At 44.2% G+C, this 19,531-nt stretch overlaps 1 protein-coding gene across 2 annotated transcripts in view; it reads right to left on the bottom strand.

Annotated features, from left to right (window-relative positions):
- Nucleotides 1-4,555, bottom strand: part of gabra3 (gamma-aminobutyric acid type A receptor subunit alpha3) — a 77,122-nt gene extending 72,567 nt beyond the window's left edge. Inside the window, exon 1 of one of the 2 annotated variants that reach the window (XM_084029800.1) lies at nucleotides 4,454-4,555. The gene's annotated coding sequence lies outside the window, so the exon portion shown is untranslated. The remainder of the gene's footprint in view (nucleotides 1-4,453) is intronic. The other variant, XM_084029801.1, reaches the window with a different exon arrangement.
- Nucleotides 4,556-19,531: the final 14,976 nt, after the last annotated feature.

Below are 19,531 nucleotides of genomic sequence, written 5' to 3'. Positions count from 1 at the left end.
AGTCGCAAATGTGCGAGAGCAAGGTGGCATCATGTTTTCAACAACCTCCAGTTAATGGACGTGTTCTATTGCAACAATAACTACAGTACGAAGAAACGTGCAGATTGCATAGGCTCCAATCTGAAAACCTTAACTGAAATGCCTGTTCTTATTTCTTGTATAGAAAATGATTCTGCGAGGCAATTTCCTCTTCCCTGCCTTCCTATGTGCTTCAAAGGAAGTGTGAGGAACAAAAGGCTAACATCTGCGTTGACAACGACCTTGTTGGATGAAGAATCTTCATGCGAGTGTGCTAAATTGTGCAAAATGTTTGCACAAATGTCTTCATTTCTTCGCCCAACAGAAACCGCTAAAATGCTTTAAAATAACAAATCTAATCTCAATGATAATCTAACTGAGGACGATTCCAACTGTGGCAGCTCCGGCAGTCGATGATTTGCTCTGCACATAATGTACTTGTTGAAAATGCTTTATGCTGTTTTGGCAAGCGGTTCCAGTCCCTATATCACTGGAATGTGCATTCACGTGGGATCGCGCTTGTCTGGAGTCCTGTGTCTGCCAAAAAACATTAGAGTAATTTGTTTGTGTGGGTCTCATGTTACAAATGACAGCTATGGGAGAGCATTTGTACAGGATTAAGATCAGTGACAATCAGAGAAACGATCATGAATCAGTGGGCGTCTGCAGGAAACATTATTCCTGTGTGAACGGAGCTTCAGTGATTCATCTCGCTGCACATAAATGGGGAAACGATGGGAGCTCACCAAGCCGGAGAGCGAGTGAGGTAAGTAAAAATTCTTGGAAGCAGCGAAATTCAGGGTAATGCAAAAGCACTCGGCATGCTGAAAATATTACATTTCTTCACTTCATCCGTCAAATTATGTTTTGATTGCGGCGAATCAGTGAAGTAAATGTTTCTCCCCCGACTCCGTTCCAGGAAGCACGTTTAGCGAAAAACTCTCGAGTTGGTTAACCCCCGAGATGAGGGGGGAACTCTGGGTTTTCAGTTCCAGACGGAGAGGTAACATAAACTCTGGGTCAGTTACCGTGGTCAGTTACCGTGGTAACTGACTCTGTGAACCGCTGGCAGGTTTTCTTCAACGAATCCTTCTAACAGAGTCAGACGTCCCGTTTTACTTCCTCAGTGATTCAGTCCGTATCGAAGCACTTTCATTAGTGGAGGTTTACTGTATGTGACAGATTAAATCCTGGTTGGATATTAGTTTGTTCCCCAGGAAAGTCTAAGGTTAGCCTATCACCTTTAAGCATTCTCAGTCTTTCCTTTGAACAGTCCCCCCCCTCCCCTCCTAAAAATATTACACAGCGTAAAGTCACCCTCAGCACAGCATGCCCTTCTTTTTTTAATACAAAATATATAACGTGCACACAGTTCATGTCGGCTGTCATTGACGAAACATCCTGTAATAGTCAAGATTATTTGTGAGATCGCATCATGGTGCAGCTGCAGGATGTGTTTATTTACTTATTTATAGGCTGCATATAATCCGAACGTGTTTTGACAGCATTTTAATAACTGGGTTTAAATGTGCTACATTCGTTAAAGTAGCTGAAATAAATGAGCCGAGATCCAAATATACAATTTAAAATCCACTGTGTTTCAAACTTTAAATGACCACATGCGTTACCACTGGATCAGATTGTGACACCGTGTTTCGTCCCTTCAGATTAAAGCATAACAAATATGTAAAAGTGAGCTTTGAAACTATTTTGGGCTGACTTGGAACTGGAAACTGAGTTTCCCCATCTCATGCTTAGTCAACGCGTTGGTTAAACCTGAATCTGAACCGGGGCCCCCGTCTCTATTAACCCAGCGTGGCCTTCTCATTGTCCTGCCTTGTTCCTCTCCTCATCTTCCTCGTCCCTGCGGAGCCACGCTGTAAATTTCCCCTGGAAGCTTCTCGGTCACGACTTGACACGATCGCGGTCGAGGCTTCTACATAGTCAAAGGGCCGCCGTGATTACCTCCTGTCAGCTGTGATCTCTGTCATCGTCAGACTGCCGCTTGACGCCGCGGCGCCCGTGTCTACTGGTGGAGCTCGCCGCACGTCGTCATCTCCAACACAAGCTTCTGTGCAGGACGTTGTGTGTGTGTGTGTGCTGTTCTTTTTCTTTTTAGTGGAGTCTAACACTATTATTTAGCATTCCGAGTCCTTTCCTGAAACATGTTGTAAACATTGACATTCATTTATGGGCCGATGATTTGCCTCCAACAACACGCCCAAAAAAAGAGAGTGCTTTCCCTTAAGACTGGGAGACATTATCCTCGTTTATTTTGTAATCACTGGAGATACTTTGCCTTTGACTGCGTCATGCCTTACAGTGCCTCGAGGAACAATATGGAAATGCTAATCCTCCCAACAATCTGCCTCTATCTTTGCCACCCATTTTGTTTGACTGCATCTGTGCGGATTCCAAAATAATAGCAATTACAAACAGATCCTCTAATCACGCCACTTCAGATGGAGCAGGTTCGCCGCGCAAGCACAACATATCCGTCTGCAACTCTCTGGGAAGAAGGAAAAAAAAAATAGATAACACCTTCTCTCAACTAAATCTGCTCTCCCTGACACATTCCCCCGCCGGACAATAAATCTGAGTTTGCTTCCTTTCCAGCACGCGGCCATTTGCCGTGGAAAAAGAAGGGGGGCCTCTCTGCTGCGTGTGTCTCAACAGATGAAGAAAACCGGCTGAGAAAAGTCATTTACTTGTGGTCACACTCGTGAGTCCGGGGAGTCATCGCATTATGAGCCCCGTGGCGTGCAGACTGAGGCAGTGAGGAAGCTGCGAGGAAGCTGGAGATGACTGTGCATTACATCAAATGAGAGGTGTGGTGGACGCATGAATATGTGATGTGAAGGGGGGGGAGGAGGTGCTTTAAAAATGTGGCAGGCAAAGGGCTGAGCGAGGTGTGGGAGGTTATCCTCGGAGTAAACGACTTTGCTTTTCATGGAGCCCAGTAATTAAGACCGGAGCATGGCCTCTGACATTGGCGGGCTTTAAAAAGCAGAGAAGAGATGAAGCTTAAATGAATGTCATGATTCATCCTGCCTCTGCACAGACATTCTCAAACATGGAGAACCAACAGGTCTGAAACGTGCCATCTACCACGTTGTGCATCACAAATCACGAGCGTTCTCCATCACTGCTCCTGGGTGGAAACCATTTGTTGCCTGTTTCTCTTCTTGGGCAACAAACAACCAAACAATGCAACATTGGGAGGGTCTTGTGTGTTGTCTAGTCTGCCTCGACCCAATTTCACCTTCTTTTGCATGTGGTTCTGCAACGGGGTGAGACGGTTTTGGGTATATTTGAATGTTTGCTGCTGCTTTGTCTGATAGAAACATCATTCCAATTGGACATTGCTCAGCATATGTGGAAATTAACACTACATGGCATGCATGGGCACAGACAGGGAGGAGGGGGGAGTGACGGCAGAAACACACACACACACACACACACACACACACACACACACACACACACACACACACACACACAGATTTCACAAGAAGGGATTATGTTTTTTTTTTAATGAGGCAGGCTTATGCTTCCTCATTATAAACTACAGCCAAACACAGCACTGAGTTTAAATTATTAAGAGGAACATATCCGTTAAGTGAAACATTTGTGTCCACATGGACATGTTTTTTTCCTCCTTCGACATAATCTGTGTTTTTGCGTCATTTTAACTCAACTCCTCACATGTTATTGATATTATTTTGTTATCAGCCTGGGTGAGCTTGCACGCGCGCGCGCGTGCGAGGGCGCAGACCGACGCGTCGCTGTGGCGGCTGGTTTGTTCCAAGGTTAAGTTAGCCTCTCTGCTCAACAGTCTTGTCACTGGTTGCGGTTGCTGGTTTCGGACCGGATTTCCCAGCACGCCGGGTCAGAGCACGAGCCCGGAGTCACGGTGCAGGTGCCCGATTTGCTGCGAAGGCGCGCGCGCTGTCCTTTTTTTTTTTTTTTTTTTTTTTTTTTAAAAGCCCATTAACTGAAAGTGCCGTAGTGTCGCATTGTGTTGCCATTTGACTGTCCTGAGAAGTCAAGCTGGGGGGGGAGAGAAACCCATTTAACACCGACGTCCTAACTGCATTCCCACAGACAACAAGGGGGGGAAGCCCCACATTTGTTGCTGAACAATACTTAATTCCCCGAGCAAATCATGATGATGGAAGACAACACCGGAGCATGCGGCGCCGCATCCTCACACCAGCACCGTCTCCACTCCAGCATGCGAGGAGACCTGTTAAACCACCAATTATACTGCGGTAGCGACACGCAAACAGCAGTTGTTGCATGTGAATGAAACATTGCCATGGAGCACATTTTCCATCATCCGCGGCTACGATCCGGGCAAAGGGCGCGTGCCAACGCGTAATAAACGACGTTACACATATAAGGTATACGGCTAATGACAATTAAAGAATCTCACCGGCAGCTATGAGGGATGCGTTCTTCTCGCCGTTTCTCCTCTCTCTCTCCCCGACTGGCTTTCCTCGGAGTTAATGCGCTTCTTCTGACGTTTGGTCCGACTGGTTTTCTCCCTCAGCTGTTATTGTCCACTGGGTTTGGGTTGTTGTTTGTGTGTGTGTGTGTGTGTGTGTGTGTTTTTTTTTCCAGTGGTGAAATAAAAGAGGAATCGGCGTCCCCCCCCCCCCCCCTCGCAAAAGCTCTGCCCTCTTCAAACTAACCTTCCCGCCCCCTCCTCCTACCCCTCTCAGATTGGCGCTGGTCAGGAGGGGCAAACCCTGAACCCGAGGGCTGCTTTAGAGGCGGCGGTCTGTCAGGCGGATCGATGCCCACATGGACACGCGGCGGACCGTTTTTCGGGAGGGTTTACTGTTAACCGACCAGCTTGTCAGTGATGCTCTCAGCAGCTGGAAGGGACTCCCCCCCAAACCTCCCCCTCCACCCCCTCCTCGTGCGTTATTGCACAACAACCTCCCAGGCGAGACACAGCAGTGAGTGGGCCCACTTATTCAGCGGGGCTGCGCGCAGTCTGAGCACTGACGCAGGTGCCCAAGGTCCAAGCGCGCCTGACAGAGATGCCAAGCCCGCGAGCCGCTGCTGACAGTGATATAGCAATCTCATCTGAGTCACCGCAGTAGCAGGGAGTGGGAAGCAGATCAGTCCCGATCCGTGACCTTGGTTTGGTGTGGTCTAATCAGAGAGGGGGGCTGGCGAGGGGAAAGCATAATGACACATCTCTCCTTCAACTCCAAATGTACCCAAGGTGCCCTTGTGCAAGGCATGTGATGTCACCACCTCTAACCCCATGCTTACTGTGCCGAGTCCCAGGGTTTGTTTGTGTGAGCGCCCCTGACCTGGTTCAGTTCTCTGCTGTACCGGATCAAATACGTGACACTTGGCAGAAATAAGCTAAAGTGAAATGAGTGACCTGTCTGTCAGATGTCAGCTTCAGATGATATATTACGGCTCGATAACGGGCAAACTTTTGGATTTCTTGCAAAGGCTATTTCTGAAACCTCACCCAGACTCATTCCCCCCTCCTACGACTGTAAATACCCCTTTTATGTTGGAAACCACACATTGCTTTTATGTTGTTGTTTTTTTAAATGTTTTGGGAATATTTCTGAGATAAAATAGCAACTCTCTAATAATGTTTGCCTCTTTTGACTCAACAAAGTTAATGCTGAGTGCTTCGTCCCAAATCACAAGATTTAGATGTTGTTCTTCCAGAAATAACATAACCATGTTAAACGTTATGACGGTCTTCAAACTCATTAAAGAGTCTTCCAGGAACTGCTAGCTAGACTGCTGTGAGCCATGTCCGTTGTTACCCTTCATAATGATGATTTCGGGTGACTTTCTCTGGAGGGAGGCCTGAAGAGATGGGCTGTCAGTTCTGCCAACTTAAAAGAGTTGGCAACGCTTGGCTGATGTTTTCGGTTGGACCATTTAAAAAATCTCGCCCTTTGATAGTCTCTCAGTATTACCAACCCTAGCTTTAACGTTCATGAATAATAAATGAGCGAGTCTTGCAAGACCTGAGAGATCTTTATCACCTCAGACGTTGCACAGACCTTTTGGTGACTTTGGTAAAACTGCATATTTTAGTCTTAAATACATTTAACAAGATGGACAATACATTAATTAAATGACAGGCTCTCTGTTTTCAAACCTGATGCTATTTAGAATTTGTTAAACATTTATAAAATTCCACATGACTTTAACACAATTCTGTTTATGCCTTTTACAACGCGTGATGATCGTCCCCTAATTAAGTCGCCGTGGAAGGGTTTCCCCTCGTCCTCACTGAGGGTATAAGGTTGAGGGTGTCATTTTCATTTATCATTTTCATGTATTGTTTTATTGCAAAGCCCTTCGAGACTGTAATTGTAATTGGAGGCCGTAATAAACTTGATTTGCTGTGAGCTCCTGTGGGCGAGGGCAGGGAGAGGCGCCGGCCGGCTCTGCCAAGGATCCTTCAACCACGAGCAGACGGAGTTCGGCTGACTTTAGGTCCTGTGTGCGTATTTTAGGGTGAAAATCATTCATGCTCCCCAAAGCGAAATGTTCCCTGCCTATATCATGAATGCTACCCGCTGTGTATGCTGCCTTCTGGCTTATTGCTTTAATCTCTCTTATTTGTTTTTATGTGAAGCCTCCCAGCACGTCAGAGTCTGCTTGCAAAAATGGCCATTTTACACACCACAGCCTTTTTTTTCACCTTATCTTCTTTCATATACGTGGCTAAGCGGGAGCGGCAAACAAATAAATCAATGTGCCATTTCCATGCTTTCTCCGGTTACCAAGTGCCTTAGCTTTCAATAATTCCTTGAGCCTACATAATCATGTCCTCCAGCTCATAATTATAAACTCCGGAAAACTGACAGTGAGATATGTGTACGTCTCGACTGCTTTTGTTAATTAGTCCCAGCTTGCGGACAAAGATGTGTTGGCTTTTGAAAAACCGCAGGAAAAAAAGTGCCATAGTTTATTTAGCAATGTACTTGATAAATTATATTGTGTAATGCACGGGGAAAAAATAACTGTACAACAGACTCTATGAGAAAGATCTTGTATTCTCTATCAGCTGATATATTTATCAAATCTGACCATTACTGCATCTCTGGATCTGACATTTCAGGCACACCCCAGGGTCCAAACACGGTAATCTCTGGAGTCACGTTCGAGGCGCAGACCTGCGACCCGGAGATTGCCTCTTCAGTTCGGACGCCAATCGATTGATAACTTCTACTTCCAGGGGGGTCGCTCCGAGCGAGACACTTAACCCTGGAGAGGTGCTGCCGGCCGAATGTTGCACCCTGAGGCTCCGAACGTGTGAAGGCATGTATCTGAATGTCACGTTGGTGAGCAGTCGTATTGTTGCATCCAACCTTTGTTTTCTCCCACGTTCCTGTTTCCTCTGCAGCTAATAAGTGTGACCTTTTTCACATTTTGTTTTTCTGAAAATGAGGCTGCTGTGTTTTCTACATTTACTATCACATATTGAAAAGGTGCCCCCATGTGTGCGTGTTTTCATGTGTGTGTGTTTTCATGTGTGTGTGTGTGTGTGGCCAGGTCTGAGCCACAGGTGCAAGGGGTTTTCAGGGCTGATAAATAAATGCAACATTGTTTAGAAGACGTGGCGCCTTTTCTTTCATGAAGACAAAGCGGCGTTAGATTCTTGCGTCTTGTAGCCAGGTGAGGTCCGTCGGTGAATAACTACCCACTGTGGAGCCCCCTGATGGCAGGTCTAAGTAGTGCCCCCGAGATTATCGAACGATCAATCGCAATGGATTAAACAACGTCGAGCTAATGACGTGTTCGATGCATATATTTGCAGACAAAGCTCAAGTTCAGGCGGGAAAAAGCAAGTTGATGCACGCCACATCAGTTGGCCATCAGCTTGTTTCTAATTAGCGCTAATTGCTGTCAGCATTTAATGCCAGGCAGTTCATTGAAGCTGTCAGCTCTTCATTTAAAGCCATCAGCTCCTCTGTCTTTCAGTGGTTGTGCCGCACTGCTCATCGCGTGGATCCACCGCTCCCACTCCTTCCTGTTCTGGTTCCGCGGTAAATAAATACACTTGCAGTATGTGTCTGTAAGCCATGTCCCTCCTAATATTTAATAATGTCTACGTTGCACGAGCACAACTTGCAACACTTTTCCCAACTGAAATGTGCACGTTTGCCACGGAGCCCAACTTTTGCGTTGGAGTGTTGCGTGTTGCTTTAAGAGGAGTCACAGTGAATAAAGGAAGTGCTGTGATCACCGCATAAAATCCAAGCGTCACAAATCATTGTCAGCCGTATAATTAATCACAGACATGCTTTGGGATTCGGCGCACAAACACTGTTAGCGTGATGCTAATTGCTTTTGAAAGATATTGTTGCTCGTTAACAAGGCCTCACTCCATCCATCAATCTGTCCTCTCCGTGTAACCTCTCGCCCCCGTCTCCCAGGGCCGTCGCTCCCACAGTAAACACGGCGATAAAACGGGACGTTTTTTTCCCGGTGTGCCCCGAAATGACCCAACGTTGTTAGGGTCACGTAGAGATCACCGCCGTTTCAATTCAGATGTGTAACGACGCCTTGACTGCCGCTTTTGTTTCACGCTGCACAGATGAAACCCCCCCTCAGTCTGCATTCACACCATATTAACTCAAAATAATCCCAGATGGGACCCGAGCCATTTTCCACACAAGATGTGTGGCTGCTCTGAGGACGAGAGGTGCTCGTGGCCAAACACGACGCTCGACAGCGATGCCTCTCAATCCTGGTTCCTGGCACGCGGGGTGCTGCTGATTTTCTATCCCATCACCTCGTTAATTGAGGCTCATTGCATTCTCCCAGTCCGTATTCATCCCATGATTAGATGGCTGAAATGAACGCCAAGCACATATTTAAACGCGGTCGTCCCCAGATGTATATGTGTACAGCGGGCCTCGTGAGACTCGGTGAGCACTGCTCGTCCCAGAACTGTGCCGTAGCCTATTTGGCTGTCGAGCACCGAAGACAAGTTTGCATTTGTTAAATAGTTCTCTGGAGATTGCATAGGTTTGTGCCGCTGGATCCGACCGACTTAAGTTCAACGTTGTGCATCTGTGCCGTCTATTTCACAAGGGACACAGTTTCTAACTCGGTTTCTAACTAATACTGTGAGCAAGGCTGTATTAAATTACCTTGGGGCTCTTTGCTACAGATTAAGCACCTTTTCCAAAAAAAGACAAAAAAGGCTGTTGATGTCGAGCACAGTTTATAGAGCTATTTCTATATCTAAACATTATTTGCATTAAATACCAGGCTGTTGGTGTCATTCTATTGTTCTCTATAGATGTTAATTTATTACAGTAGCACACCCATATCAATAACATACAGATGCTGCGTCACACACAATTTTACAGCTGTACCGTATCATAATCACTAAATCCCATATTTATTTGGTCAGGCATAAGCAAGAGAATCTACTCAATTTAAAACCTGGCGATAATGGATAATGTTTCCCGTTTCATCTTCACATCAACCAGAATACCTTTCAAGTAATTACATTTCATATCAAGGAGAAATTACTAATAACCCTAAAGCTGCAGCTGCAGCTCACTCCTGTCTGCAGATCAGTGTCTTGAGTTCTACTGAGGTTGACTGAGCAATCTTCCATCTCAGTGCACTTCCATCCTGACAGTCGCATCACTTGGAAAAATCGCTCTTTATAGTGCATGCAAACTATTTTTACACTAATATAAGACTTTTTTTCTTATAGAAACAGGTACGGGAGGGCTAGAGAGGAGACGTTGTGTAGTTCATCCATCATGGATGCCTTCGTTGTCTCAATTAGATAAAAAATAACAAAAATAAATCACAGAAATGTCTGTAATCCAATTTCTCACAAAGCATGACATCAAAAAAGTATTTCTGATTCTGTAATCCCCCATCATAAGATTGCGCTGTAATTTATGCTTGTTTATACAGTACAATAAATAAATTATCTCTGTGATGCAATAAAAAAAAGATTAGTTTCTCAACCATTTTGATAATTATCGGGATAATATCGTGAACGGCAGTTATTTTGGTCAAGATAACGACGGCGTGAAATGTTCATGTTGCCGAGTGTGAAAGTGCAGTGGGAGGCTGCCTGAACGCTGTGAGGAGGAAGACTCCCCCTCCAGTCTGTTTTTGTTTCGCTCCGCTAATCCACACATGCGGGTGATGCCATGCTAAATTAAATGTCTGAAGTGTATCCGCAGTAGTAAATGTAGCGCTTCTAGTCTTTTCGACTACTCAAGGCACTTTAGACTACATGTCTACATTCTGGACCATTACACTGCTACTAAATACTGTAGCCTATAATAATAATAATAGTAAGTCATCTACCACAGTCATGAAATTCTTCTTCCGAATCAATGTGCTCATCAATACTCCAAAGCGCCACCAAATGATGGCACTTGAACGGACCCTCCATTCCCAAAATACTGATGACGGTTAAAAGATGTGATTGGGAGGAAGCGAGACGTGCCCAAAGCCAAACATATTGTATTGTAATTCTTAGAAAGGACAGAAAATCTCAGATTTTCTTACGTCTCCACGAGCACATACTGTTTGTACAAGGAAACTGAAATAGGACCTCGTGGGATGAAACTGTATAATGCATCGGTTTTCACCCAGAACTCTTTGTGTGTAGTTGAATCAATTGCAGCTGCTATAACGCTCGGTTATCTCGAGTATTTAAGCCTCTGAAATGGAATAATAATGGCGTAATAAATAATGCAAAGCTGATGTTAATATTGAAGGAAAGAAATTCAGAAAGAAACGTGCCTGTGAGAATGCGATGGCCACAGTAATACAATGATGAATTCTGTCAGCTAATAATATAAAGCTCATAAAATTCTCATAATGTTGGAAGAAGAACTCCATTTTAAATGCCTCTTTTTTTCTTACAAGAGAGATTTCTGAGATGTATTTACCTTATTGTGATTTCACTGGCTGGGTGAAGATTTCCTTTGGTGCTTATTGTTTATTTTTTAAGCTCCGTTTTTGTCTTCACCACGCAGATCAAAGCAGGACGGATTAGCAGGCGGACAAAAAGCTGCCGAAAAGTTTGCAAGGTACACGCATAGTTAAGCCGTCACGTCAACGGGGAGGCCAGTTATGTAACGTCAGGGCTCTGGAATTAAACAATGTATTCTGTTACAATATCTTCTCTCACAACAAAAGCACACGCATGCAGTGTGTAGAGATGATCATTTCTAATCCGTAGCTTTGTTTAACATAAGGTTTGATCTAGTATCAAATTAAAGGGATCAGTATTTCATCTCTGGCCTGGCCCCGGTGGTGGGAGCTATAGCGTCACTGAAAAAAAGAATCTGTCTGCCAGTCAGCTGTATGGGCTTCAAAGAGTTTGCCGTTGTGATGCGGATTTTACGAAGCTATGCTTTCAAGTTGTTCCGGGATGGAGAATACCTAAAAGAAGGACTTCTGCCAGGGAACATTTCCTGCCGCAGTCAGACATATAACAACTTTAGATCCTTGTGTTGAGCAGTGGACTGAAATCAGCCTCTAATGTGCACAAAAATGTTAATTAAACAAATTAAACAATGTCTGCACGAAATGGCACAAACGCATGTTTCTTGCCCCTCTGTGCATTTCTGCCTTCCAATCAAATATCTCATTGATGAGGCTAAAGAAAGTTTTTCTTTTAAATCTTATCTTTTTGGTTTAGCCCTTGTTGTAGACACGGCATCCCATGTTCAGTAAGAAAATGTGATGAGTTCAGAAGCTGAAAGAAGCTTATCTAGAGAGAGGAAGGAGAGAGAGAGAGTGGTTGTGATACTGTACGTCCCAAGAGGATGCAAAGTTAGTCTTTCTGCAGACGGAGTTGGCACCGGCAGCACAGCCGTTTGCTGCAGAGCATGGAAGTAGTAATTCAAAGTAAACCAACGGAAATTAATTATTGATGCGTTATGAGAGACAACCATACATCATTATGGCATTTTAGGTGGATAGAAAATAAGAAAGAATTATTGAGTAGGCACAAGTTGGGTCAGCCTGGGTACACAGGGGAAAAGGGAACGCAAGCACACAAACATCAGCTTCCCGTCGCGTCGAGAAACAACAAACACCCGCCTGTAAGACCTCAGTCCATCATTCAGCTCTCTGTTTACTTTGGAGGGCTGACTGTGCCATAGGAAGATGCAGTAAACGCTTTAGATCAGGCATATGGAAGTAAAAAGGTATAAAGGCAGCGGAAGCGCTCTGAGCCTGCAGCCAAGGATGAACAGTGAACACTTTACAGCTCGGAAAAATGTGGCCAGGGCTTTCATCAACGGCCAAAGGCATCTTCAGAGGCAGATAAAAAAAAAAAAAGAGTGCATCGAGAGGCTGCAGTGGAAGAGAAACAACTTTTCTGCATCCGGGACCCAAAGTCTGAAAATCCATCTCCAGAGATACTGTAAGGGGGCTGAGGGCAGTTTGTGATATACAGTAACGGCAGGTCACGGTTAGTAAAATACAGTTGGCGAAAGGGCAGCCATTTTAATTTGATTCACTCCACCCACATATTTATATTTATATCTGCTTGGAAGCTCCTGCTGGTTTTCATTCACAATGGTTCAAGTAAATCATCACCGGAGCTCTTGATTCAAAGGAAAAAAAATAAAAAATGATTGATTACATTCCATTCACCGACGATCAAGTAAAGGCAGTCTGATGACTGGAATTGATCAACATGGTGGGAGGATGACAAGAAGGGTCGTGACCTTTACGCTCACTGAAGGTGATGTAATGTATGGATGGAAGGTATGGTAATGAAAGGCTCTGAAGCAATTATCTTGTCAGCTGTGGGTTTCCCTTTATGATGGAACAATGTGTGTGTGTGTGTGTGTGTGTGTGTGTGTGTGTGTGTGTGTGTGTGTGTGTGTGTGTGTGTGTGTGTGTGTGTGTGTTGGACCCGGCGGAGCAAACAGTGCAATAATCACACGAGGAGTTTTGTGTGACTTTAAGCCCCGATTCAAATGTCACAACTCCGAGCACATCAGCACAGCCGCCGAAAAGATCAAACAAGTGCTGTTTTGAGAAGTGTGTGTGTGTGTGTGTCAGAGGTATGCATGGGTTTGACAGTAGCTTGTGCAGTGTGTGCAGCAGCGAGGACTCCAGTGAAGCATATTAAATCAACAAAAGCAACTCCGTGGTTGGTCTTAGTCATCCTGTGGTTTGTGTGAGGACAGGAATCAGAGCTGTGCTCGTGAACAGTGGTCATTGTCGCTCAAGATAATATTTTCTTTTTGATTCTGGATTAATGAATTCACTACGCCCAGTACGACGTCTTCACTAGATATTTAGTTTACCATGATACCAAACTGAGAATATCCTCACATTTAAAATGCTGTCATCAGCGATTTTTTGGGGGGATCTTTTGCTCGATGAGTAACAGATGATTTATCGATTTATCAAAATCTTTGTTGATTCTGTGATCAACTTATTTTAAGCACAAGTTTCAAACATCCAGGATTCAATGCAGTCCTCAGAACACGTGTAACTCATAAAACAGAAACTGCACTATAGTCATATCCTTCTTGCTGAGAGTTAGATGAGTAGATTGATACCACTCATGCTCATATTGTGAGTCTGTAGGTAAATATGAAGCCCCCACCAGCAGATGGCTAACTTAGCTTAGCATAACGACTGGAAATGTCTGTTTTTACACCTCCATTTTTACAAACAAGTTAAGTTGTGAGTTTTATTTTGCTACATTTGGACAGAGCTAGCGGTGTCCAGTGTTTATGCTAAGCTAAGTTAGCCAGCTGGCTGTCACTTCATATTTACCAGATGCATATTTTTTGGGAGGAAAGCGAATTTTCCCTTCAAATGTTCAGCTATTCTTTCAAGATGTTTTTGAAGATCTCTCCACCAACATATTTTCTTTTAATACATACTGTTGGTCCACAGCTTGTCAGAATAAGACTTCAATGTTTTGAAGGTCTGTAATAAAAAAAAAAAGCAACTGCTAAATTATACAACGCCTCACTTTGTTGCTGGAACTTTACAGATTGTTGTGTGATCGGAGAGCTTCTTTTGTTTTAGCAGATCACAACGTTTTCATTTCTCTGATTACAGTACTTCACAGCATGAAGATGCTCTGTTTACTGAGTGGAAAGATGGTGGCTAATAACACTGCCTGGTTCCAACGAAGCACGCTGGAACTATTATTCCTCTTTATACGCTCCCACAAGGGACAATTAGGAGAAAACAGTGTCAGGTTTTCACAGTGACTCAGTTGATACCGTACATATGGGCCGACATCTAAGGACCCTCCGTCCTCTGAATTTGATGAATGAATATTTTCATAATGAGGCGACTGCGCCGTCACTGCAGGGCGCTTTTTTTTGGTTGAACAACACGTCTCAAATCGAACAAAATGGCCCAATCTTTGCTTTTGGGCTCAGAGTTGCAGAGGAGTATCACTGCGAGCTAGTTTGCCATAAATTGAATTCCCTAACTGTGAGGCCACAGGGCTGTGATGTCAAGGTGAGAATTACAGACTTGAATCACGAAGAGACCCACTACTAATGATCAGATTTCTCCTGGAAAATATGTGTGGAGTAGAGGATGAATAACTCCACATTCAAGGTCTCACAGTGGGGGATTTTCCCCATGGCATGCATTCATGCAGGTCTTATTAACCCCACACTTGGAAACTGGAACTATTTGGTGGAGGGAAAAAAGAAATTGAACATTGATTCTCGGCTTCTACCTCACACATTTTCTCTGCCTCTGGTATTCTCATGCAAGGTGTTTTTCTGCTTTCCTCCAGTAGAAAATGAATTTGAGGTGGCGGTCACGACTATAGTTTGCCGCTGACGCCTCTCGCCATGCTGTCAATCCAAATATCTGCTTCCTTCTCAAATGGATTGTATTGTTTGGGTTCATTTGAAAAAAAAAAAAAATCAGTGACCACAGTTTTAAAAATAACAGGTACCAATTGACAGGCTGCAATTACTGTAATTATCACCAGGTGGTATTGGTTTCCATGCTGTTTCAGATGTAGCCTCATGGATGGAAATGTTGCTTTCTCCATAATTTTGGTCCAGACTGAAATTGCTCGTCAACTACTGAAGGAATCAACATGACTATCTCTGACTTTCCACCTAGCGCCACAATCAGGTCAAAATATCAATTTCTCCAATATTTTGGTATTCAGCCTACGTGCACTTTGTGTTCAGGGATGCAAATGTTAGCATCCTAATATTAGATCGCTAAGATGGTAAACAGTAGACCTGCTAAAGATCACTAATTGGATTTGCTATTGTTGGGGCATGACATTAGCACTTATGTTAGAAATGTAATGGACAAAAATAGTTTTTCATGTTCGCTGCATGAGGATTTGTTTGTATTTATTGCTCTATTGATTTTGCCTACAGTCAATACAGTGGTGCTTGATTTAATCCTAAAACACAGAAATTCATGTTGCCTCGTTTTTTTTGAAGGAATTATTGGTTGGATGCCTGAAGTAAGATCTGTGTCCAACATAAGCTTAAAAGATTTTAACATTTTGTTCTACAATATCCATCAGTAAATACTGCAATTTTCAAGCTTTTACGTGTCTTGCTTACAAGTGGCTAAATGAGTGGCTGAAATCATCGTGTGGACTCTCACTCATGTGACCCTGGAGTTAGTTTATAGCCTATATTAGCTTATTTCGTCTGCAGATCGTATTCAATCAAAGCGGCGTTCTGTTTTGAAGAGTAACCGACTGAATAAAGGTGAAAGTATCATAAACTTGTGCCACGGAGCTTATTTAAAAAAAAAAAAAGTCTAAAATCCTGTTCGCTTTTGAGGGAACGAATGAGATGCTAACTTCTGTGGTTGGCTTACAAAACTAATTTAATAATGTTGTAATAACTAATTTCCCCCACTGTCTGATGGATGGATACGATATATACCATAGAATGATATGCTATTGCTCTTCGACATAATGTTTCTCTTGTTCAGCGTAAGAACTGACGCGTTGCCGTGGATTCCATCTGACAACATGAGTGCACGAGCCTTGTCAGAGAAGCTTCCCCAGCAGTGCAGATGGTGGAACAGTATAAATTGTGAGAGCTTGTCAGCGATGTTGCCACAAACAGCAGTGTGGTTAGTATGGCCCGGGTGTACATTTTGATGGTCTGTTTCTGCAACTGCTTATTACCGCTGGCTGAGAGCTCTCACACCGACAGGCAAGCTGTCTGTAAGGCCTGATCACAGTAAAGCACATCTTGCATTTTAAATAGATGTTAACAGTTATTAAGAACAGCCTTGTTTGGCAGATTAAAAGCTGATCTAGTTTATATTATGATGGTCATTTTGGACATTATTTGGCTTATATTTGGTAGCTTAAAGTCAGAGGCAGAATTGATTGAGAGAGAAAGGAGGCTGCTTTCATTGTACTCGCTTTAGTGAGCTAAGCCACCAGGAAACCCATTCCAATCTCTGTTTTAATGATCAAGTGGAGTCAGTCCTTTCTCTTTTTCCTTTATTATCCCACACTGACCTCAAGGAACTCTCGTTGCTTTCATCTCCTCTTGTGTAGATTAGTTGATCTCATCCACTCCCAGCCAGAATGCGCTTCACCTTCTGCAATTAGTGAAACTTGCAGCTACTGTACTTTGAACCAATCGACCAGTCAACTTCCTATCACGCCCATCTAAGCCTCACTTCACGGGTTTCCAGATGACTTCAGAACCTGCAATTCAGAGCTTCTTAATTCCTTATGAAGCTGCAAACTTTGTATGTCTATTATGCATTTAGATAAACAGCATATGTAATGTCAGGCAGTCCTGTCGTTGGAGTTTGCATGTTGCATGCATGTTTCCCTGCACCAGCGCGAGCGTTCTCCAGCTCCTTCGCACAGTCCAAAGAGGTTAGATGACTCCAAATGTGATGTGACGTGAATGTGAGCGTGAATGGTCGTCTGTCTCTGTGTGTCAGCCCTGTGATAGACTGCCGACCTGAATAGGATTGGTCAATAACAATAGAAGCAACAGTGTCAAATAGAAATCATTGTTCTCTCTTTTATATGATATACATAATGGCAAAGTGTTCACTGGCAACATTTCTCAGTTGTTTCCTAAAGCACATCCCTGCCATGAAATGCTTCATGTGCATCACCTATGCAGTCGTACTCCCAGAGACTTGTAAAAGGACTTGCATGTGTAAAATCAATGGAGAATTACCCTGTAAAATCAGAAGAGTACATCTTAAGGTTAAGGTGAGGAAAAGACTGTAATCGGTGAAAATGTGAAGGCTCGTGAGACGGAAAGCATTGGAAGAAAACTTTGGAGACAGGGTTGATAACCCAAGGTATGAACTTTCTCCACTAAAATATTTACTTCCTGACTTCTACTTTCCAGGAGCACTGTGGAGCCGCCGAGCATCTCATCTGCTCTAGTGTTTTCTCAGGAACAGTGATCACAGCTTGACAAGGCAGGAAGAGGTCTGCTCAGAAGCCCGTTCTAACGCCACGCCTCGAATCTGCAGCACGATCACGTAATGTGTGTTTTCATCAAAAAGGAAACCTCTTCATAGTTTATATCACAAGACTGGATTAGGCCAAGTCGTGCGTGCACAACTCTCCCGGTAGCATTACTGAAGCACCTGCCAAACTTTTTATCACAGCTGATTGTAAGAATACATGTTGGGCATTTCTCTTTATCTAACTGGAGCAACCCCTCCGCTTGCCAACGGCTGAACACAGACGAGGGGCTTATTTCTGCTGAAAATAAATAAACAGTGATGCTGTGAATAATTTCCATCAGACGCGTTGCAACGAGAAAATCTATGGCATTGATCGATATTGATTATATTCGCTGGGATTCACTTTCAAGGGCCAGTGCAAGGACGTGGTGCTTCAACATACATTTTGATGTAACGGGGTTCGTTTCAAAATGAGTTCTTCTTTATTGTAGCTCATCTGTGATTCTCATGTTTGTATATTTGCTTTCTCTTGGTTTGTTTTTTGCTTTCATACTCTTTTGTTCCCTTCTCACACAAAAGGCTGCACATCAAAATGATGTGTGATTGGAGCTGTAAGGCCCCGCCCGCCCAAACATGAATATTCAGCCTTACGTGGTGAAAGATTTCGTCTCAGGGGTTCGTGTAAGCTCGAGATTTTACCGTGTTAAAAGACTAACAGCTCCGTAGATGTAAGAAACACAGAGCGAGAAAGATTAAATCAGGAAAATAAATTTATTTTTTATGACTGGCAAAGGCATTTGTGTATACGCAATTACTCCTGCACCCCCTAATCATATGCTGAGCTGTAATGTTGGGGATTAGCCTTGGCCTATTTTTCCTTCTCACACTACAGTACAGAAGCGCTTTCGCTTCTTCATGCATTTCCCCTTTTCCCTGCCTCGTCCTGTTCCTTATTTCACTCTTTATTACTGGATCGCAACCCTCCATGATGTTGCAGGGGCCCAACACACATGATAATTTAATCGGGGTGCTGGTGCAGCTTTAACACTAAGCTGCGATGGGGAGCACTGCAAAGCGGTAAAGCTGAAGGTGTTTTAGTGTGTGTGTGTGTGTGTGTGTATTTTAGTGTGTGTGCCGTCCATTTCTCTACTCCAACTCTTCTATTTTTCTACTTCTTCCACTATAAGATGGTCCCTGATGGGACCTGTTGTCGCTTCGCTTTTAACACCGTGTATACTTGGGAGTTTTTATCACACTGAATGTGATGCGTCCACTCATCGCAGAACCGCGTCCACTCATCGCAGCACTGCGTCCACTCATCGCAGTATCCCGTCCACTCATCGCAGCACCGCGTCCACTCATCGCAGCATCCTGTCCACTCATCGCAGCATCCCATCTACTCATCGTAGCACCGCGTTCACTTATCGCAGCACCGCATTCACTCATCACAGCATCCCGTTCACTCATCGCAGCACCGCGTCCACTCATCGCAGCACCGCGTCCACTCATCGCAGCACCGCGTTCACTCATCGCAGCACCGCGTTCACTCATCGCAGCATCCCGTTCACTCATCGCAGCATCCCGTCTACTCATCGCAGCACCTCATTCACTCATCGCAGCACCGCATCCACTCATCGCAGCACCACGTCCACTCATCGCAGTATCCCCTCCACTCATCGCAGCACCGCATCCACTCATCGCAGCATCCCGTTTACTCATCACTAGGGTTGGGCATCGAGATCCGGTTCCAAATAGGAACTGGTTCCTAACCTCCGGTTCCGGAACCGTTAAGAAGCTGTTGGAATTGCAATCCTATTTTTCCGGTTCTTAAACGTCCGCACTAGTTTGTTTGTTTTACTCCGCTCGCACTAGTTTGTTTGTATTACTCCGCCCGGCGTGCGGAGACTCCGCGATAGAACGATCAGTAACGAGTAGTCCAACGCGCTACTATTGCCAAACCAGTAGTCAGATTAAAGTTACTTATCCAAATACACGGCGCGTTACTCTTTTTGTCAGTTGTTGCTTCTCGGGGGGGTGACGTATGTTAGCCGACACCTTCACGGACGGTCGCGTGTAGTCGCTATACCGGCAGAAA

Source organism: Eutrigla gurnardus, assembly GCF_963514095.1.
Source record: "Eutrigla gurnardus genome assembly, chromosome: 15".
Classification (NCBI taxonomy): Eukaryota; Metazoa; Chordata; class Actinopteri; order Perciformes; family Triglidae; genus Eutrigla; species Eutrigla gurnardus.
This window is presented reverse-complemented; position numbering and strand designations above follow the sequence as displayed.